The following is a 24,147-nucleotide window of genomic DNA, read 5'->3' on the forward strand; positions in this document are numbered from 1 at the left end:
AAGATAAATCCCTGGAGATACTCTAGAAGTAAATGTAACCATAGATAAAACCCCACTCTAAAAAATACAATTATAATGTCCAGTTCTATGTAAATGGAGCTGTTTCAAAAAGCCTCATCAACAACTGATACTAACATTGCCTTGCTTATTTGGACATAACAAATTCCACTAAATGAGATATTTTTAAATATCTCTTCATTTAGCTAGCTACCTACTGAATAGGATTATTCTTCAAGGGACAATTCAAGCAAGAAGTTTCCTGCCCTCAAGAATAACAGAAAAGACAATTATAATACAATATGCAGGGTGTCAAGAGGGAGGGCATCTATCTAAGTCTGTGAATGGTGGCACAGGGGGGAAGTAAGGGTAAACAGAAAAAAATGGAGAATTAGAGAAGGCCTCCTGAAAGAGATGGTACCTTGTCTAAGTTATAAAGGACAACGGAAATAAACCGGGAAAATAGGAAGAAAGAGATTGTACAGAAAAGAGAAAGACTGGATGCTAAGGTATGGAAGAAAATAGACTAAAGTGACTCAGCTCATGCACAGGTCAATGACAGGGAGTGGTGAGGGACAATGAAGGAGAGTTCAGCCAAGTCATGAGTAGCCTTATGTGCCATGCAAAGACCTGACTATTATAAGGTTTAAGCAGAAGACTGGCATGATTATATTTGTTTAACACACATATTATGATGACATTAGGACAGAAGAAGAGAGGTTGGAAGGGATAAGATTCCAGCTAAGAATATCAATTAAGCAATTGGGCACATTTGTTGGCTCACAACTGTAATCACAGCACTTTGGGAGGTCGAGGCAGGAGATCACCTGAAGTCGGGAGTTTGAGACAGCCCGGCCAGCACAGAGAAACCCCATTTGTACCAAAAATACAAAATAAGCGTGGCGTGGTAGCGCATGCCTGTAATCCCAGCTACTCGGGAGGCTGAGGCAGGAGAATTGCTTGAACCCAGGAGGCAGAGGTTGCAGTGAGCCAAAATTGGGCCATTGCACTCCAGCCTGGGCAACGAGAGCAAAACTCCATCTCAAACAAAACAAACCAATAACAATTGACAGTAATCCAAAAAAAGAATAAGGCAGGCCAGAACTAAGTCAACGGCAATGAATTGGATAACAAGGAAGAAAAAAAGATAGGAAAAATATCAAGAAATTAAACTTTACTTTCTCTTCCTAATTGACAATTTAATCCTTAAGTCGAAGTACACATCCATTCTTGGTGAGAAGTAGCCACAGTGGTCCAGAGTGGGTAAGGACAGCACCCACATAGGATGCTTGCCCAATATTGGGACTCAGAGTTCAAGCAGTGTGAGAAGGGTGCCCACAGTGTCTGGGGCAACCTAGCATAGGGTGCCAGAACCTTATTGTGACAGGGTGCCCACAGAAGAGAGTGAAATAAAGCCCAGGCAGGGATACGCAGTCAACCACAGGGAACAGCTGCATGGCAGGGGATGTCAGTGTCAATGCAGTTTGAGAAGTGTGTCCATGTTAAGTCAGAGCACCTGAGCAGGGGAAGGAACTTTCCACTCAGGGGCCACCTGGTAGTGTCAGATCCCAAGGAGGATAAGGCAGGAAACAACATGGAAGGGCATGGCAGCCATGCACAGGGTGTCAAAATCCAAAGTGAAGAAGGCATCCATACAGAAGGACCAGCCTGGCATGGGTTGTCAAAGACCAAGGTGGATGAGGTGGACATCTAGGCAGAAGAGGCAGAGCAACACAGGGTATCAGAGTCGCAGCTGGGTTAAGAAGGACATCCACACTGGGTAGGCATTGGTAGCAGTCATATGACAGAGTTATCATGTATAAGGGATTAATCAAATAAGTAAATATATTAATGATAACAAGAACCAGGCTTCTCACTGCTGAAGAAGGAAGTTACAAAAATGAAAAGGGAGAAAACGAATGAATCCGTGATATTGGTTGAAATTATAAGTACTGGTATGGACTCACACTTTTCAATAAACACAGATAGATACAGAAATATATACAGATGTACTCTCTGACCCTGACCACTAAGAAGGCCTAGAAGCAGCAACACCACCACAGCAATGTGAATACACATAAAATCCAAATTTTGGCTTTTAAATAGCATTCTCCACCAAAAAGAACCTTGGGAAAATGGCAGATTTCAGGCTGAGGAAAACACAAGATGAGCATAGAACATCTTGTGCCAGAAAGCAATGAAGGACACTGGTCCAGAGAATGATGAGCACTGGTCAAAAGAAAGCAGGAACCCTTCAAGCTGGCTCCTACTGATCAAAGCTGGAATCAATTGAATAATTGAATTCACTCAAATAATTTCAACAATTCAGTAACAACGTGAATAAGAAAGGAGAAGCCCAAGGTCAAATAAATAAACTGAAAGTTTCATGAGAAATGGAGTATTTACATAATTTTAAAGTACCTTCCCCCAAAACAATTATTAATTACAAAGGAGTAAGTAAGGAGTAACTTTTCAGTAGAGAAGCTTGGCAAATGCTATTTAATCAAGTAATCAAGAGTTCATCACCAGTAAAGGGCCAAATCAAAATTGTGCATTATGTCATTTAACAAGAAGGGTACTGCATCACTTCTATATTTCCGCTCAAGAAGCTTAACCTAAATCTAATCATAAGGAAACATCAGACAAACCCAAATTGAGGCTTGTAACTTTCAAATGTCAAGGTCACGAAAGTCAAGGAAAGACTGACAATCTTTCCTGACTGAGGGAGACTAAAGAAACATTAAACCAAAACAATTTTGATGCTGAACTGAATCCTTTTGCTTTAAAGAACATTACTGGGACAAGCGCCAAAACTCAGAGAATTAGATGGTAGAACAATACCAATGTTAATTTCCTCACTTTGATACCACATTACGGTTGTTCAAGAGAATCACCTTGTTTGCAGTAAAAAAAAAAACTCACTGACGTATTCAAGGTTGAGAATAGCAACTTACTCCCAAATGGTGCAGAAGAAAAAATTATTTGCAGTGGAATTACAAATTTTCTGTAATTTTGATATTGTTTAAAATCTTTCTAAAGCTTTTTTTAAAACTTTAGCCTGTTGCTGTAGCTCATTCCTGTAATCCCAGCTCTTAGGGAGGCATAGGCAGGAGGATAGATTGAAGCCAACAGTTTGAGACTTGCCTGGGCAATATTGTGAGACTGTGTTCTCCACAAAAAGGAAAAAAAACAAAAAGACATTAACAAAAAAAAAAAAAAAACTTTAAAAAATACTCAGGTTTAATTGGATGTAGGATGAGAGTCTAGGATGACTTTCAGGCTTCTGGCATGAATAAGTGAGTGAGAACAAATGCCCTTCAACAAGACCCTGGACAGAAGGAACAGTTTAGGATTAGGACCAACGTTTCCATTTCGTTTTGCTGGGTGACTGGCAGTGCAGGGGAAGTCTGGTCAGCGGGAGGAGGTTAAATTCAATTTGAGATGCCCATGGAGGATAGAGAAACAGCTGTAGACAGAGAGCGGAGGACCCAGGTCTGGCACTCCAGAGTCAGGGCCAAAGATACAGGCTGAGAAACGATCAGTCTGTAGGCGATAGTAGAAACCAAGGTGTGACTAAGATCTTACTGGGAGAATTTATAATCCACCATATTCCATAAACAGTTTGAGATGACTTGCAAAAATACTTATAGTTAAAAGATTAAAAATATACACATAAACCAAGGGAGTAAGGACAAAGGAAAAATAAAAGGAGGAAAGATTATGCCAGGGATTATAACAGCATACAAAAATGCATACCCAAAAAATGCATACAAAAATAATAACATACTAAAATAGTCATGTGTAGTTTACAGAGCTAAAAGGCAAATATACCCCCAAGGTTCTTGAGCGCCAACCCAGGAAGAATGCAGAGCAAAAAGGAACTTCTAAACACTGCATTTGAACATCCATCTACCAAACACTATGCATTCTCCTTTGTTAGCATTTACTAACAAACCTGACATTTTCTTTATGAAAGGAAACAAGAGTATACAGCTTTCTGTAGGCTAACAAAATAGGCTTACACCTTAAGCTTACATATATAAAACAGTTCTGATGTCCTTTTAGTCATTAAATCAATCAATCTATATCCATGAACACTTTTTCTTCATTTACAGAACTTGGAATAAATTAAGAATATTAGCAACAGTAACTAATATTTGCATGGGGTTTACATTTTGAATGCTATTTTTATTTACTACACATTACTTCATTATTTTACTATATAGTATGACAAACAAGACAGGTATAGACCTAATTTTACAGATTAGAAAATAGGTTCAGAGACATTAAATTACCTATTCAAAACTACATGGTTAGTAAGAATTTAGACTGTAACTCCAGTTTTCTGACTCCACAGAGTACTCATTCATTTACTCATCCCTCCATTCAAATACCTACCAAGCATCTCCCAGAAAACATTGCCCATTCTGCCTCATTGCTGTGAAGATTAAATAAAAGAACATGGAAAGACTTACAAAGTGTGAAGCCTATACAAATGCTAGCAATTCTCAAAGCCATCATCATTAGATTTCCCATTTTAAAGATATCAGCCCTTCTTACATTTGGGGGAAGCTAAATATGATATGGAAATTAAAAATATATATGAAATTTCGTTGGGACATATTAGGAAATGCGTTTTTAGAAGGAGAGGAGAGGAGTGGGCTAAGATGAAGCGGCATAGAGAAAGGATGGTACAAGGAAGACCTCATTTGCCCTGCTAACCAGCTTGACTTTAGCTTGAGGTGATAGAGGACCAAAGAAAGGTGTTACAAGGGGAATGCTATCGTCTCAGCTGTGTTTTTAAAAGATCGCTCAGATGACAGCATTAAATATGGATGTAAAGGAAAGCATAAAGGCCAGTTAGGAGGTCACCGTAATCAGTTAGGAAAGAGAAGGTGCACGCTTGAGCTAAGTGAGGGTGGCCACTTAACTTTACGCTCATTTTAATCTGCAACACTACGTTGCCTCTGGTCTCTAAATACTTTAGGGAAACTAAGGCAGGCCAATAAGCCCTTAGAACAAATTTTAGACAACCTAAACAAATATACCATGGAAAACTGAAAAACTAAAACAGAATCACCCCTGACATTTCTTTTTGTTACATAGTCTAATTCCTATTCTTACTTTATTCTATTCTTCTACAGGGAGCCTTAATCCTTAAATCAAAGTCACGTCCATACTTGGTGAGAAACATTCATTCATTGTTTCTTTTTAATCTGAATGATTCCCAGTAACTAAAATTTCTATCAGTTACAGAATTCTCCATAGTGAGCTAGAACAGCTGACATCAGATGCCTTATGCTTTAAGCAAAAACTGACACTCATTAACAAGATTATCTATTGTGATTAAATAAATACAAACTGTTTGCAAATTTGTAAATAAGTACAACAGCACAAAAGTAAGACTTGACCACTGTGCACAAACCTTATTTTCTTAACTTTTCAAGCCCATGGAACAGACGAGGCAATCCCTCATTTTTCACAGCTTCCCATTTCCCCCGCAGCATTGCCTAATGAACACCTATACTTCATCTCTGTTGCTTTAGCTCACTCAGTTGAATCTGCTAATAATGCCTAAGCATGTGGAACAAAACAGCAGTACATGAAAGAAAGCCTATGTCCTCCGCTTTACAGTGGTTGGCACCACACAAGAGAGTTTCTCATAATGTACTGGGCCAAAGTTGTACATATTGTGAAATCTCAAGATGGGTATCTTTTTGTAATTAATGTTTTGTGGAAAACATCAATAACACTTACAAAAAGCTCTTAAATCTTTAGTAAAGGCTGCAATTAATTTATGAAGCCATGAAGAGTCTACAAAGGGTATCAGTGATAAGACTACAGAAGGGAAAGAGTTTCATCTGGCCTTAAACTGCAAAGTTCACGTCTAATTTGACTGGTAAGAGTCAGACCACATTCTCTTTATTAAACTTGGAAGGGACCTTAAGGTAGTCCAGTCCAATGCCTATTTTTCCCCAATCCCCTTCCAGGATAAAAATCCCATGTAAGACCCTGACCAGTGCTTATAAGGCCTATTCTGCCATCTCAATTTATTTAAGGAAAATTCTCCTTCAAATATTCAAGTTTCAATTTGGCAGTTAATTTCAGTCTTCAGTTAAAAGGCACTAGCTGTCAGTCAGATCTCTCACCCAGTTCCCTCCTGAAAAGAAAAACTGACAGATCACAGGAGCTTTCTTTTGTAAACCAATTCTGGAACTTTCATGCTTCTTATTTGTTAGGTTAAAGGTTAAATTGCTGACCTGTGCCCTCCTGCTTAGCGGCCTTCCCCTTTTTCTGTAAAGCTTTATTTTGGGGCTGTATTTACATGGATTAGTCCCTTTTCACGCTAAGAAGGAATCTGTTCACAGCCAAAGCCTTAGTTCTGGTTGTACAAAAAGCAGCCACAATTATTCACCACCAGACAATGACCATATTGTGGATTTACAAAAAACCCACCCCAGCCATGGAAAGATCTGTTCTTGCTGCACAAAACAATAGAAGAAAAATCTTATCAAGCATTCAAGAGAAAGCAAACAAAGCAAGCCCACTGTGAACTTGATGAAGATGTCAAGCTCCTTTAAAATATATATATATAAATCAACAAAGAGGGGTTTTTCTTGTAAAGTCTTGGGAGTGAGACTTTTTCTACTCTGAGTTTCCCTTTCTGGTTAAACACAGTTAGGAGCAGCAAGACATTGACAGCCAAGACCAGCAAATGCTGCCATTTTCTAAGCACACTTAGAGACACTTTTTTAAATGCACAACACAAAGCGGCTTTCCTTTCCAAATATGCCCAGTGCAAATGCCAGGCAAATCATTTTAAGCTAGTACCACACAGGCTCTTTCAGCAAAAGCTAAATTCTTGTCCCAACCTCTAAGGAATGAACATAAACTACTTCCAAGCTCTAATTTACTAACTCCTAATAAAAAATAATAATAATTCTTAAAGGCCACTGGGTTTCATTAAACCATAGCTCCAATAAGAGTTCTTCATCTGACACCCATGAAGTATCATACATACCCCGTTTCTTTGGGATGGCTTTCAATAATGGTCCCTAGTCACAGAAATAAACTTCCAGCAGGAACATTTTATGTTTGTAAGGTGAGGACCTCACAGCTGCTACAAAAGCAAAATCCAGTCCTGAGTCTGGGACACAGCTGTCTAACAAGATATCAGAGAGCAAATACAAATAATTTCTCCCATCAAGTCTTTAGGTAGACGTTTTTTGTTTTCTTTGGGCTAATGTGACCTAAATCACCCATGAGAAGAATGTTCTTCAAGTAAAATTAAAAAGCAAAACACAGAAGCAGGTATTTAAAGAACCTAAAGATCCACAAATACGGCTTTTTAAAAAGTAATGATGCTTTCATTCATTGCAGAGCAAAACACTAATACAAGTTTACACATTTTTGATCTCAGAAAATGGCTCACTTTAAGGTTTCTTGCAGATTTTGGACTTCGAAAAAAGCATTTCCATCTGTAACATAGTTTATCTTTGGCAGAGTCAGCCCCTCTCTGTTCCTCTACCTTCCTTCCCATCAGCCACCCCTCACCGCCACATAGAAAGACAATACCAAAGATTTGGCCACAGAAGTCCACAAAGTTGAGAGTAGTATTCACTGGTCTTATTTTAAAGGAGCTGATTTATATGTATAACAATCAGGAGCTGGTTGATCAAACTATAAAACTCTGATGTAGCCATCAAAAGCTGATGAAAATGTTTATGGTCAAAATTAAGATCTTGCCTTCTCTCATTTAAACTGTACTCCAAATACAACTACATCAAATGGGAATATTCCAAACTTGAAAATAGGATGGATGAGGTGCTTATATTTTATCTCTTTTTCAAATTTTTTTTAGTATTTGGACTTTTTTATAGCATTTTTAGTGTGGTAGTCAGTGCCATAACAATGAGACAATTCTGGCCAATGGCCCTACTTAGAGAACTGTGACAACTACAGAAACTATTTCCATGCATAGCCAAGGGACCATGTCCAGTTTGCTTACTTTGAATTACAAAATGTATGATCCCCAGGAAAATTAGGATGGCACTACAAGGACCAGAACACAAAGTAGGAAGTACTTAAACTCCTCACCAACATCTAGGAGGAATAAGATTAGGGCACAAGCTACACTCAGAGTTGATTCAAATGTAAATGCTCTGCTTCCTCTCAAACAATGATAAACTCCCTCAGAGTTAATAGTTTCTCCCTAAGAGATTCATCTCTCTTTTCAACTTAGAGGTATGTTTTGGAGAAAAGGAAGAAACACATGTGGGGCTTAGAGCAAAACCTTTTAAATTCTTTGTCATAAAAGCTGCAGAGTAAACTACATTTCCTTTACTAATCCTCCCAACACTTGTTAAACTCGAGTGTGCTGACAAATTTGCCACTGCAATCACATTTTGGTTTCTAACAAGTTAAAAAAAAAACTTTGGTTGTACTAAATTGTATTACCATCTTCCCTGAACACCAAGTGAGAATTTATGCTGCCTTCGCAAACTGTTGAAAGAGGCACTCCCTAGGGAGAAATAACTTTTGGCACATTGCATAGCAAAGCTAAAGTTACAAAAGCAGGCTAAAATATCTTTCACCACACATATATTTTTCTCTCTCTCCCCAAAGCTTCAACATGCTATGTCCTCTATAGGAAGTCGAGTATGGGCAGAAGAACTGTCTCAGAAGATCCTGACTTTAGGTTCATAGTCCGGAAAACTTTTAAATTAAGTATATGAAGTTTTTTTTTAAGGACTGTTTCCATGTCATTGAAAATATATTAACAAAACTCCATATTGATTCACTAAAACACACACACACACACACACACACAGAGAAAGAGAGAGAAAATCATTATTAAGAGTTTCAAAGACTCTATAGTCCTCCACACTATGAAAAATAATATAGCTGTCCTTTTGTGTCAAGAGGCTGAAAGAGTGGAAAACAATGATTTGATGTGACAGGAGAAGAAAGAAAACTAACCAGGCACTGTTAATTATTTTATGGTCAGTATTTTATTTAATCCTCCCAGCAAATCTAAAAGATAAGCATTATCTAAGTTTTATTTGCAAATGAGAAAATTCAATCAAAAAAAAAAAAGATGAATAATTTCCCCAAGGTCAGAACACTATTAGTTGCAGACCCATAATTAAAACCCAAGTCCAAAGCTCTTCCTGCTATATACACACACTGCTTCTACTAGAGGAGAGGGTGGGGAAACAGCTTTTAGTGACACAAATTCCCATGATTCCAGACCACAGGGCAGTTTCCCAGGGGTGGCAGAAAAAGCCTAAAATGTAAAAAGTACAGGCCGACACTGAGGCCCGGGGTAAATGCCTCATTGTACTGTGGGAAGTCTGATGGACACTTGGTAAATGGGGAGGAAAAGGCATTCCTTGCCTAGGGAGACGAATGTGAGAGCGCCTTCCTTTAAACTTTTCATCCTAAGTACATCTGCTCATAGAAAAAAGCAGAATAATATCTTCCAGAAAAATCGCACGAGAGAAAACCACAGCAGAACTCCTGTTGCTAATATAAATGCCCTCCCCCTAGATCTACCCACGAATTTCCGTTAAAAAAACAATACAGCAAATGGAGCAGCCATTCAACCCACTGAAAAAGAGGTATCTATCAACAATAAAACTGCGGAGACTAATCAAAATATCTAGGTTCTCTGCAATCAGTTGGAATTGTGTCAACTCATTTACTGGTCCAACAAATACAAACGGAGTGCCTGCTACGTTCCAGTCACTGTTCTAGGTGCTGAGGACACATGAATGAACCAAGTAAATGAAGATCCTTGCCACCTTGGAGCTGATATTCTTAGACCGACCGTGATTGCACAGAATCCTTTCATGCTAATCACAATGTAAAAGTCATATTTTTTATTAATGAAAAGAAAATCAAATATCCCTCCATAGCTTTGCAGATGCTTTTCCTTCTGCTAAAACATCCTCACCTATCCCTAGCACCCTTCACACTTGTAATAAATATGGCTGAATAAACTCCGTAATTAATCTTTCAAAACAAGAAGGGGAAAATGTAGCAGTGGTCAGCTCTAAATCTAAATCTCAACTTCAACTGGGTCTAGACTTGAGCTTTGATCCTGCAGCAGGCCCAGAGAAGCCCAAATAAAACCCAAGTCAACTCAATCTCCATTCATCAAAAACAAGAGAAATTAAGTCAGCTTGTTCCAGGGTCCACCCCAGGGATTAAAAACTTTTTTAAAGCCTAAACTGGACTTTCTGGGGCTTTTGGAGGAAGAAAGAAACCTAAAGAAGCATTCCCAAGGCCCTGGGCCTGTAACTGCCTTAGGACTGGTCCCAGGGACACCACCACCACTACCACCACCACCACCAGCACCCTCCCACCGCCACCAAGTGTTCAGAATGAGAGCTCAGGACAGGATCCCGGGATGTCCCCACAGGGCGGACTCCTGATGATCCTCAATTTCCAGTTTGAAGGATCAAAACAAACAAATCCAACTTGTTTGTCTTCATGATAGTTCAAAACTCTGTGCCATGTCCACAGCATGTCCTGTGCTTAATTCTTTAAATGCTGTTTTTCTGAATCCTTGAATATTGTGAGATAATATCATCAATCCCCATTCATCCCCATTTTACAACATAGGGAACTAAAACAAGGAAGGAAATTAAATAATTTGCCCAAAATCACACAGGGATACGTCCTAAGTAGGAGAGCCAGAATTTTGACCTGCATCACCTGACTCTAGAAACCACCCTCTAAACCAGATTTCTCTAACTATATATTGGGGGCATGTTGTGGGGATGTATTTCTGTTAACCAAAATACTAGAAAGAGGAAATGAATGTTCCACTTAGCACTTAGCTGATTTTCTACTTCAGTGAGGGCCATGATGAAAATACTTTTCATTTCAGTCAGTGTAGAAAATCTTTCCCAAATACTTTTGTCACTTTTCTTTTCATGGTAAGCACAACCTAACAAACTAATTGAAAATGTGCTTTATGTTCAAGAAATCAATTCTATCATTCTGAGTATCAGGATCATTACTGCTGAGGACAGAAAACTGGGCTAAATACACACAAACTTTAGACCATATTCCAGAAATGGGTTAATAAATTTCTGACCCTAGCTTATTTTCTCAGCCTCTGGCACTTTCTCACAAGTAGACAGTTTAAATAAAGACTCTGGTAGCTGAAGATTGATCATTGGGTTCTTGTTAAAGTTTAACTGTGACACGTAAGTGGAAGAAAAAAACATATAGGTTGAATTATTCATGTGCCCAAAATGTGTTTTTCTGGGAACAACTCAGAATTAATTCTACATTTTCTGAAAAAGAAAATTAGTCAGTTCAAGCAGTGTTCTTTTTATCAAGTTGTCACATCTTTCATATAGTAATAATTACCATGATTCTAATATTTGAATCCCTTCAAAAAAGAATGTAAATAAACTCTATCACAAAGAAAATGTCATCTCTTAATGACATCACAATTTCAGGAAGTTGTGTTGTTTGATTTTGATTTGGAGTCCGGGGTTTTTACGTTTTTAACTTAAGGATGACATCACCACAAGAATGTCTAGTTTATACCATTTCCTGTGTTAAGCATTTTAATACATATTATCTCTAATTTACAAAACCTGCCAAGTAGATATAAGTCCCATGTAAACAATGAGCAAAGTAGAATTTATTTTAAATAACTTTCCCAAGGTCAAACAATTCATAAGTGGCAAAAAAAAAAAAATCTGAACCTAAGTCTGATTTCAAAGCCTAAAGACTTGTCATTATACTGTTTTTATTACAAATTATTCAAAGATGCTTAAAGACATCGTTATAATCTAGACAGCAATTTATCTGCCATCTATTTTCTCCTCAAATAAGACTTCATGATAGCAGAAAAGCATAATGTCTAAGAACATATTAAAGGTAAGAAAACCATCTTTAAATTGAGCAACTTATTAAAGTCTCCTGCTGGGTAAAGTGAGCTCATAGTGATATCTTCAGTAAAACTTTCTTTTTTCCAATGAAAACCTTTGAGCAGACTGCATGTTTTCAATGTAACATAAAGAAGGAAATGCAAAATGTGTTGTGAAATAATACCAAAAGAAGTTCAAAAGCTAGAATATAACCTCCAACTTCCTAAAAGTTTTTTTTAAAAAAAAAAGTCTTCTAAGCATTTAAAACATGAGGTCCAGTTCCTGTTTTATAGGGCTAACACTCCACTCTCTACACAGTCTAGCACAAAGAATAAGTGATTAATGAATTAGATGTGGGATAATAAGACCTCAGGCATGTAGACTTCTGGGGAAATCAGTCTTACACAGCAGTTTTCAAGAAACCTGAAGATAGAATTTTTTTTTGAAACCGGAGTCTTGCTCTGCCACCCAGGTAGAGTGCAGTAGTAAGATCTCGGCTCACTGCAACCTCCGCCTCCCTGATTCAAGCAATTCTCCTGCCTCTGCCTCCTGAGTAGCTAGAATTACAGGTACCCGCCTCTGTACCTAATTTTTAATATTTTTAGCAGAAACAAGGTTTCACCATCTTGGACAGGCTAGTCTTGAACTCCTGACCTCGTGATCCACCCGCCTCGGCCTCCCAAAGTGTTAGGATTACAGGCGTGAGCCATTGCGCATTGAAACTTTATTTAAGTCATTTTAGTTACAAATGTTTCCAAGCTTCATTACTATCTCACTGCTTTTTTGGACAGAATATTTTGAATCGAACATTTTCTTGATGGCTGCTATGGATATCTGTTTTGGCGGTCTAGCATCCCTTCTCCCTTCCTCCCGTAGCAGCACTAGATTTTCCTCTGAGGAACTACCCTGCCCCATTCTCAGGCTATAGGATCCAGGTGGTCCTGAATAGCTCCCCCTATTTCTACCAACCCCTGGCCCCGCCGCTCCCCCAACACACTCCCTTATCCTCCAGTCAACAACTCAAAAGTCATGGTCATTGGTTTATGAATGGGTACATGATCCAAACACAGCCTATTAAGAGTCAGCCTTGGGACTATGGCTCAAAATATTGAAAGACACTCTTTTTCTATTTGGGTAGTTAAACTGAAGGAACACAAGCTTGGATTTGTTCACAACCATCTTTGCCATTGTATAGGGAGCACCTGCCCAGAAATGAACCCAACACAGAAGACAGAGAATCAACAGATATAGAAAATTTCTGAAAACATGAGTAGAAGACCTAGATCCAGCAAAACCCAAAGCCAGTTTTACCACTGAACTTCTCAGTGTTAAGAACCAGTAAATTACTTTTATTTCAAGTCAGATTCATTGGGTTTCTGCCACTTCCAGTGAAACGGATCCTAATATAATGATTGATGTCACTGACACAATCAGTAACTGCTGAGCAATACTGCACAGAGAAATCTTCTGGGCATACTAAAGTACTCAGGGCATAAGCTGAGGGTTTTTCTATGAATAAAGAACTTATGCTTTATTAGATGAACTCAGAGAAATCTACTTTGTCTAGTTACTTTTACTTTCTGTTTTTCAGCTATGTCAATTTTGATAACAGCTGCTGAGTAGCAAAGTTCCACACAGATATAAACTCTTGCCTTAAGCAAAAATAAGTTAAGATAATAGCTCCCATTTATAAAGAACTTCCCATGTCCCATTCACAGTGCATTCCCATTTAATCTTTCAATTAAAATAGGTACTATTAGCACTCCATTTTAGAGTTGAGAAAATGAAGCTCTGAGATTGGCATGTGGAGGGAATTTTAAAAATTCAACAAACTCACTGCTCAAAAGGATTTCAAAGTTTAGTAAATCAATGAATTCCTGGTCCACCATAGAAGGCCTGAGGCCTAATAATGTGAACCACTAACGGAGCAAGAACCACACTGTCATGAATAAATCAAAAATTGTAAGGCTCCCCTATATAATAATTTATACCCAGATGGCCCCTAAATTGCACACTTTAGGAAAAAGAAGAAATCTGGGATCTGCTTCAAATAAGCATTAAGAAAAGAAAATATACAGCTCACTTTCTGTTACTTCCTAAGAACAGCAATTCAAACTCATTCTATATAACCAATTTAGAGCATCAGCATAGTATATAAAAAGCACAAGCTTCAAGCAGGGATATACAATTAACGTAAAATTCAAAATGTGATCTCAGTAGAGAAAGGCAAATTGAGGAGGCATAAATGGAGTATTCAAAGATACAGAATGTTCTGTTTCCTAAGTTGAGTGGTGGATATGTGCATTTTCATTTATTCTTTAACTGTATACATATGTATTATATGATTTGTGTGATAGTTTTCATAAATTTCTTTAAAGAATACTGTCATACTAGACTTCAAATCCCAACTCTGTCCTTTGTACAAGTTGCTTCCTGTCTCTAAGATTTAATCCTTCAATACTTGAGGGCCTACTGTATGCCAGGCACCCTTCTAGCTCCTGAAATATACAAGAACAAGCAAAACATAATGTCTGTGCTTATGGAGCCATCTTTTTCTTACCTATATAATTAGAATACTTCTTACTTCATTAGGTGGTTGGCAAAAGTTTTATTATAATGAGTTCTCATTAGACTCACCTCTAGTTTAAAGAAATAATCATTACTACAGCAATCTTGAGAAAAAGAGACAAGTCATATTACAAGCTCATAGTGATATCTTCAGTAAAACTTTCTTTTACTAAAAACGTCAGCTATCCCTGACTTTAAAATCAGCTGAAAAAAGTACAGTTAGATGAAGTTCCACATCTCTATCACAAACAAAGATTTTTTCTAACTAGCACATCAAGTACTTAGAGCCAGAACAATTTACAAAAAACAATTTTTTTTTTTTTTGAGATGGGAGTCTCGCTCTGTAGCCCAGGCTGGAGTGCAGTGGTACAATCTCAGGTCACTACAACCTCTGCCTCCCAGGTTCCGGTTCAAGAAATTCTCCTACCTCAGCCTCCCAAGTAGCTGGGATTACAGGCATGAGCCACCATGCCCAGCTGATGTTTTGGGTTTTTTTTTTTTTTTTTTTTAGTAGAGACAGGGTTTCACCATGTTGGCCATCTGGTCTTTTAACTCCTGGCCTAGTCATCTGCCGGCCTCAGCCTCTCAAAGTGCTGGGATTACAAGCATGAGCCACCACACCTGGCCACAAAAAATGTTTTTAATAATCCATGTCTTTTGAGTGAGTAGCAATTTGTCCCAACTATACTACCAAGAATCAGGGTCCAGGCCAGGTGCGGTAGCTCACACCTATAATCCCAACACTTTGGGAGGCCTAAGTGGGAGGATCGCTTGAGCCCAGGAGTTCAAGACCAACCTGGGCAACATGGCAAGACCCTATCTCTACCAAAAAAAATACAGAAATTAGCTGAGTGTGGTGGCATGCATCTGTAGTCCCAACTATTCGGGAGGCTAAGGTGGGAGGATCGCCTAAGCCTGGAAGGTCAAAGCTGCAGTGAACCATGATCATGCCACTGCACTCTGGCCTGGGTGAAGAGAGTGAGACCCTGTCTCAAAAAATAAACAAATAAATAATTTAAAAAATCAGGACCCAGACCTTGTACTCCCTAAGATGGATTCACTTTCACTGGAAAATTCAAGATAAAAAAAATATAGAATAGCTGAAATAATAGTGCTGACTTAAAAACAACCACAAGAATCCCTTGTATAGTTCATGAATAAAACCACATCTCCGCTGATTTTCTGTACAATCCTGATTTCTCTGCCCCCACATTAACTTTATCTGACTGTTGTAACCACTGCATGTGCAGGAAATATTAACCAGCTATTTTTTCGTGGTTCTACAATTTTGTGGTTGTCCAACCTAAACAAATAAACCTCTTTGAGCCTGTTTCTTCAAACTGAGCCATCTTAGAGAGTTGTTCAAGCTTTAAGAAAGTAATATTAAGAAAAGTGCCTGGGGCATAGTAAGAACTCAAGAAAAGTTAGCTATTCTATTACCATTCTTCAAACTTGCTGTCGTTCACTGTCATTATTATTGAAAAAATAAGACAAACAATTAATATCTCTCTAGAACATTTTAATCTGGAGTAAAAGAGCTCCCTCCGCCATACCACTTCTCAAGAGACAGCAAGGTGTTTTTAATTTTATTAATTATTATTATTATTATTATTATTATTGAGACAGGGTCTAGCTTTGTTGCCTGGGCTGGATGGAGTGCAGTGGTGCAATCTTGGCTCCCTCCAACATCTAACTCCTGGACTCAAGCGATCCTCCCACTTCAGCCTCCCGAGTAACTGGGACCACAGGTGTGTACCACCATACCCAGCTATGTTTTTCTATGTTTAGTAGAGGTAGCATTTCATCATGTTTCCCAGGCTGGTCTTGAACTCCTGAGCTCAAGCAATCCACCTGCCTCAGCCGTCCAAAGTGCTGGAATTACAGGCATGAGACACTGTGCCCAGCCAGCATTGTGTTTTTTAAATCAGCATTTTTTAAATGTCTAATAATTTTGAGTATCCATTGTGACCAGAGATATTCAGGTAAAGTTCCTAGACCACAATTTACAGTCCTATAAAATGAAAGTTAAATTTCAGAATAACAAATCTGGCTTTCAGTATTTTAAGTCAGCAAAAACTCAGTTTTCTTCATGATACTGCTAATATAAAAATGTGCATAGTTAGTTAAGAAATTCTAAGCAAAGATTTTTTTTTTAGGTTGCTGCTTAACACCCACGTATCTGAGAAACTCAGCAACCAAAACACCATGTTTTAGGCATTCCTTTCAGAGATCCCCCAACGGTTTCTCAACCTAAACACCCCATTCTTTTTAAAAAGTGGCCACTGGGCTAATGCACTGAAAATGCTAGGGGCTGGGGTGGGGGAATGTGGGGTGGACACAGGAGGAAGCTGTTCTGCCAATCAGCTCTAAAGAACCTGACGCTGCCACTCTCCCAGTGCTAAGCATCTGCCCAAGAAGAGTGCCCACAGCAAGCTAAGATGCCAGCTGTAATGAGACACTTGTGTTTGAAATGCACTCCAGAGTTTTTGCATGGCCAGTGCCATCTGATCATGGGACCCTGCAGGCTGATCTCTCTTACAAGAGCACCCTCTTCTGAGACCTTTGGTCGCACAGGCTAAATTCAGACTTCAGAGCCTTTGCAATCTGAGCTAACTATCTTGGTTTTCTAGAATCCCTATGTAAAGGTGGGTTCTTGAACAAATACACCAATTAGAGTCACAAAATGAAGTGTGGCAAAAAAGAAAATAATAAGCACAAAAAAATTAAGAACAAAGTAAATCAAAGATCTCCTCAAAATGATGCAACATTTTTTAAGCATTTAAATCACATATCTAAATTGACAAGCATTATATACAAAGATGTTCACTGACGTCATTTATAACAGGAAAACCTCGGAAACAATATAAAGATTCCATTATAAGTAAATGTAGCCCATGAACATGACATAATAATTCATAGCAACTAAAATGATTTCTACAAATCTACATTAATAATTTTAGGGAAAGCTTAATAATTGGAGAAAGTGAGAAAAACACATAGCTGAGAGTTCAGAAAAAAAGTTTTTATATTTTATTTACATATACACACACACAAGAAAACTATAAGGAAATATACTGAAACATTAACAGTAATTATTGAGTGATAATTTTTCTCTTGTTCATCGTTTTTCAAGACGTTTTAAATTTATACATATTCAATAACTAATCAGAAAACAAGCTACTAAACATTTAAAGACAAACGGAAAAAAAAAAACACACACACACCAGGATAATCTGTCAATATGCATTAAATAACAAGAAATATTTGAGTATATGTACTTTAATTTACAATGAGAACATAACATACCACAGTATAAGAAAAACTGTAAGAATGAAACTCCCACATAAGTTTATAGAACAAAATGTATACTAAATCCTCCAATTAAAGACCCATAAAGTAGTTTCAGTGCTTTCTAACCCACCTTCTCACAGCAGGGAATTAATCCCTCTAGGGGGATGCAAACAAACTTCAAAGAGAAGATTACGCCCAGACACTAGTACTGTACAGAGTAAGGTTTATATCTAAGTTTTTTAGATACTTTGGCACAGATCAGAGACACAGCTCCCAAGAACAAAGACTAATCTTAAGACAGATTCTTTGTACTTATCTAAAATGGCAAAAATAATGCACTAAATATTAGAAAAAGGCAAACATAAGTTGTATTAAAAACAAATAAAGTTGTAGACGCAGACAAAAGGTACCTGAAATCAAATATTAAGTGACCGTTTATTCACTGGTAACTAGTAACTGAAAAATCTTACAAATTCCCAAAACACAGGAAGTTCAGTTTGTGTACTCAAATTTTATTTGTACAATCTTTGGGAAGTGTTCAAATTCAGTGTTATGGGTCTCAATGCAATTTCTAAGTAGAACTGACAGATCACATGTCCCTTCCACAGATGTCATGAGACGCTCTTCAGAGCACACAACACCTGAGGGACAGTTTACAATACATGACTTCTCCAATGTAGACATTAAAAGGAATCAAAGGAAAAAAGAACTGTCCTTAAAGTTTACCATTTCTTACCTTACATCTTTCTATCATTAGGTAATGTTTCAGGTACGATTTGAAACACCTGATCACTTTATAAAATGTTTGGAGTACAGGCATAGTATATTGTAGTAAATTAGCTTTATTTAGTTTCTCAATTTTTAAAAATCACAGATGAGGAATCAAAGTTAGAGTTTAACTTTTCTGGCTATTAATCATCAAATAGAAAACCAAAATCCTTGGTAGATTAAAGACCTAAAAGTGAAAGGCAAAACTATCTATCTCTTAAAAGAAAATATGGTCCTGGAGAGGTGGCTAATACTCATAATCCAAATACTTTGGAGGCTGAGGTGGGAAGATCGCTTCATCCAGGAGTTTGATACCAGCCTGGGCAACAGAGTAAGAGCCCATCTCTACATAAAATTTAAAAAGTAAAAAAGGCTGGGCATGGTGGCTCAAGCCTGTAATCCAAGCACTTTGGAGGCCAAGGCAGGCAGATCATCTGAGGTCGGGAGTTCAAGACCAGCCTGACTAACATGGTGAAACCCCGTCTTTCAAAAAAAAAAAAGAAAGAAAGAAAGAAAAAAGGAAATGTTGGAAAATCTATCTGTAGAGTAGGAAAATATTGATAAATTATACTATATTAAAACCAAAGTTTTGATCAAAGATACCATCAAGTGAAAGACAAACCATAGAAGATATCTGTAACACATAAAACCAGGTAATTAATATCCATAGTATATAAATAATTTCTTATAAACCAATGAGGAAAAGGTAGAAAACTCAATTTTAAAACCGAGCAAGTAGCATGAATGGGCACTTTATAAAAGAAGGTATTTGGCCAGGCATGGTGGCTCACACTTGTAATCCCAGCACTTTGGGAGGCCAAGGTGGGTGGATAATGAGGTCAGGAGTTCAAGACCAGCCTGGCCAACACAGTGAAACCCCGTCTCTACTAAAAATACAAAAATTAGCTGGGCACGGTGGCAGGCGCCTATAATCCCAGCTACTTGGGAGGCTGAGGCAGGAGAATCGCTTGAACCCGGGAGGTGGAGGTTGTAGTGAGTGGAGATCACACCACTGCACTCCAGACTGGGCGACAGAGCCAGACTCCATCTCAAAAAAAATAAACAGAAAAAGAAAAGAAAAAGAAAATATTCAAGAGGCCAATAAGCCTACAGTACCAGCTACTAAGGAGGCTGAAGTGAGAGGAACACCTGAGCCCAGGAGTTCGAGGCTACAGTGAACTATGATTGCACCACTGCACTTCAGCTGGGCAAGGAAGCACGACCTTGTCTCTAATTGATAAACAAATAAATAAGAAGCCAATAAGCAAATAAGAAGGGGTTCCGTTTCATTAGTCTTCAGCAACATGCAAATAAAAACAAGGAGATACCACTACATGACCATCAGCCCTATACCAAAGGTTGATAAAGTTGTAGAGCAGTAAGTGTAAACTATTAAACATTGCAGGTCAAAGTATAGACTAGTACAATCCATTTTGTAAAACTATGGTGTGATTCCGTAATCAAGTATGTTCTATATGAAAATATACGTTTATATGTGCCAGGATTCATATGTAAGAAAGATCACAGCAACGTGGCTTATAGTACCAAAAACTGCAGAAACTTCAAAGGTCAACAGTAGAACGGATAACTAAATTCTGAAATAATTCTGTGGTATACTACACAACAATGAAATTCAATGACTGCAGTTACATACAACATGAAAGACCCTTTCAGACATAACTGAGTAAAAAGCAGCAGAACTACATACAGAATAATTCTATTTCTATAAAATTTATAAGGCAGCACAATTAAATTATATTTTTCAAGGAGGTATACTTACATAGCAAAACTATGAAGAAAAACCTAGAGATGATTACCATTAAAGTCAGAATAGTAGTTAACTCTGAAGGGAGGGAGTGAGGGGCCTCTGGGGTACTGGTCAACCCCACCTCTAACATTTACAGGGCCTAGGCAAGAGTTCAAAATAGAGATCTACAGACCATTCATCTGAGTATTTAAATCTTTAAAACTTATAAAACAAGCATACAAACCTAGGTATTCTCTATCCTCCTGCCCTAATAAATATACCTTTATAACTCACTAGAAGACCAGGTTCATATTGAGTTTTTGTATTTTGGATTCCATGGAGAAAAGCAGTGGTGGCACAAAAGCTGGCCACTGGCTCTCTATCCTTTGCCCCCTCTCTATCCTCCACTGCAAGGGACCTCACACACAAGCATGCAGTTACCCCGTTCACAAGTTTAAGCTCTATCCCATCCCCTACTCCTCACTGACAGCTATCCTTAGGCCACCCCTTAGACCAAGGGGTGTATGCAGCATAGTCCACTCCCAGCAGAACGGACTCCAGGGCAAAGACTCACACAGGCTCCAGAAACAAGCTCAGGGTCATTTGGGCAAAAAGTTCTGAGATGCTGGGTGCTCAAAGCATGGTCTACGATGGAAGGTTCAGGCTCCAAGGGAGCATGTTCCAAAGGCCCTGGAGACTCCTTGTTCTGTGGAAAGGGCACTGGTAGAGGAGGGACAAAGCAGAGCCCTCCAAAGCAACAGGCCAAGGCAGGGGTCCCTCTTGCAGGCCCAGTATTTCTGTAGAACTGGGCAACACTGTGTCTCTTAACCTGAATCTTAATAACATGCTTACTCACTTTATAATTATTTGTTAAACTATAGGTATGTTTTATGTACTTTTTCACAAATAATGGGACAGATCTCATATGCCTGCTTACTGAATGCACTAAAGTATCACTTCTGAGATACTTCTACCAAAAACCCATAACCTGAATCTAATCATAAAGATCCAATCAGACATATACTAATCCAGGAACTTTCTACAAAACAACAGACCCAAATTTTTCAAAAACATGTTTAAAAAGACAAACAAGCCGGGCGCGGTGGCTCAAGCCTGTAATCCCAGCACTTTGGGAGGCTGAGGCGGGTGGATCACGAGGTCAAGAGATCGAGACCATCTCGATCAACATGGTGAAACCCCATCTCTACTAAAAATACAAAAAAATTAGCTGGGCATGGTGGCGCATGCCTGTAATCCCAGCTACTCAGGAGGCTGAGGCAGGAGAGTTGCCTGAACCCAGGAGGTGGAGGTTGCAGTGGGCCGAGATCGCGCCATTGCACTCCAGCCTGGGTAACAAGAGTGAAACTCCGTCTCAAAAAAAAAAAAAAAAAAAAAAAAAAAAAAAAAGACAAACAAAGGCTGTAAAAATCATTCTAGGCTGAAAGGAAGTAAACCAACATAAAATCTAAATGGCCTGCATGATTCTGGATTGGATTCTGGGTCACAGGGGAAACGCTATAAAGGACATGATATAACAATTGATTAAATTTAAATATGGACAACTGACATTATATCAACATTACATTTTCTGATTTCAATCATTATACTAGGGGTATATAAGAATATGTCTTTATTCTTAGGAGATATACCCAGAATATCTCCTGGGTATGCAGGGATGAAGCGTCATAATGTCTGCAACTTACTCTTAAATGATTCAACAAAAATTCTGTGTGTTTATATGCACACGTACACATATGTACTGTGTATGTGTTGGGGGTGGTGATAAAGCAAATGCAGCAAAACAGTAACAACTGGCGAATCTAAGGAAAGGGCATATGCACTGGACTGGTCTTGTAACTCTTACAATAGTCTCAAAACAATTCATTTGATCCAGTAATCCCATTACCGAGTAATACCCAAAGGAAAATAAATCATATTAAAAAGATACCTGCACTCATAGGTTTATTGAAGCACTATTTGCAATAGCGAAGATAAAGAATCAATGTAAGTGTCCACAAATGGACAACTGAATAAAGAAAATGTGGACTACTAACTCAGCCATAAAAAAGAATGGAATGATGTCTTGCCAGAACATGCGTGGAACTGGAGGCCATTATTTTATGAGAAATAGAAATTCAAATACAGCATGTTCTCACTTATAAGTGGGAACTAAATGATGTGTACACATGGCTATAGTGTGTGGAGTAATAGGCACTGGAGATTCAGAAGGCAGAGAGGGGCTAAGGGATAAGAAATTACTTAATGGGTACAATGTACACTATTCAGGTTATAGGTACACTAAAAGCCCAGACTTCACCACTATGCAATATATGCACATAACAAAAATGCTCATGTAACCCCTAAATTTATACTAATTAAAAAATAAGGGCCAAGTAAGGTGGCTTATGTCTGTAATTCCAGCACTTTGGGAGGCTGAGGCAGGCAGATCACAAGGTCAGGAGTTCGAGACCAGCCTGGCCAACACAGTGAATCCCATCTCTACTAAAAATACAAAAAATTTAGCTGGGTGTGGTGGCAGGAGCCTGTAATCCCAGCTACTCAGGAGGCTGAGGCAGGAGAATTGCTTGAACTCAGGAAACAGAGGTTTCAGTGAGCCAAGATCATACCACTGCACTCCAGCCTGGGTGACAGTGTGAGAGTCCTTCTCAAAAATAATAATAATAAAATTAAATACATACTTGCAAAATAAAAAGTTAAAAAAAAAGAACAGGTCAGGTAAAGTGGCTCACGCCTGTAATCCCAGCACTTTGGGAGGCCGAGGTGGGTAGATCACCTGAGGTCAGGAGCTCGAGACCAGCCTAGCCAACATGGTGAAACCCCATCTCTACTAAAAATATAAAAATAGCTGGGCGTGGAGGCCTGTAATCCCAGTTACTTGGGAGGCGGAGGCAGGACAATCACATGACCCAGGAGGCAGAGGCTGCAGTGAGCCAAGATCATATCATTGTACTCCAGCCTGGGTGACAAGAATGAAATTCCATCTCAAAAAAATAAATACATAAAAGTTCAAAAAATTAACTGTAAACAAGAAAGGCATTGTCTATGGGGAGAGGAATTAGATGGCTGAAATAGGAAGTAGTATAAAGGCTATTCACTTTGTTAATTTTTCCATCTCATTTGTACCTTTCAGATTTTGTTCATATTAAAAAATTAATTTTAACTTTGGCAACAAAATCCTAGAGCACTGAAAGGGGAAAACATTAGCAACTGTAGAAATAAGAAAATGCTTTGTCCTTAAGTTTATCTGTCAAATCACAGCCACTGTCGAATGGTAACGCTGTAAAGTCAGACTATGAAGTGCTCCTACATATACAAACCGGGGAACTGAGAATTCCCTTTGAAACCCAATGGTCTCCACGTACAATAAGATGCATACCTTAACAAAGATGATACAGTTCTACTTCCAGGACAATAATAAATTTGTAATGTGTTTCTTAGCCTTCATTCAATAATCCAAACGGTAGAGCACAGTTATTAACGTTTGCTATAAAGGAAAACTCACCCATTTTCATCAACTACTGGTGGCATTATGCAAATTCCCTGCAGATGACATGGAGAGATCTGTACAGCATGGTCATCACCCTCAAGGAGTCAACTTAGCAGAGCAAAGAGGACTTAAGACAAAAATCCTGGCTACTGCACTGTAGCTACATGATTTTGGTAAGTTACTTCACCTCCCTGGGATTTTACTTTCTCATGAGGCTACCACCCAACTACTTTAAAGGTTGCATTATAATGACTGACATTATATCCAGCATGTGGAATAACAACAACAGGTATACAATGAATGGTAGCTATGTTTATAATTATTACAATATAATTAAAATAAAAGACAATATTCTCAAGGTTATAAAGCCAATTGAG

The 24,147-nt window shown here is 38.4% G+C and overlaps 1 protein-coding gene across 6 annotated transcripts in view; it reads right to left on the reverse strand.

Annotated features, from left to right (window-relative positions):
- The window catches only part of DENND1A (DENN domain containing 1A), a 546,222-nt gene that overhangs the window by 464,682 nt on the left and 57,393 nt on the right, over positions 1-24,147 (reverse strand). The window lies entirely within an intron of this gene.

Source organism: Saimiri boliviensis, chromosome 2, assembly GCF_048565385.1.
Source record: "Saimiri boliviensis isolate mSaiBol1 chromosome 2, mSaiBol1.pri, whole genome shotgun sequence".
NCBI classification, from domain to species: Eukaryota; Metazoa; Chordata; class Mammalia; order Primates; family Cebidae; genus Saimiri; species Saimiri boliviensis.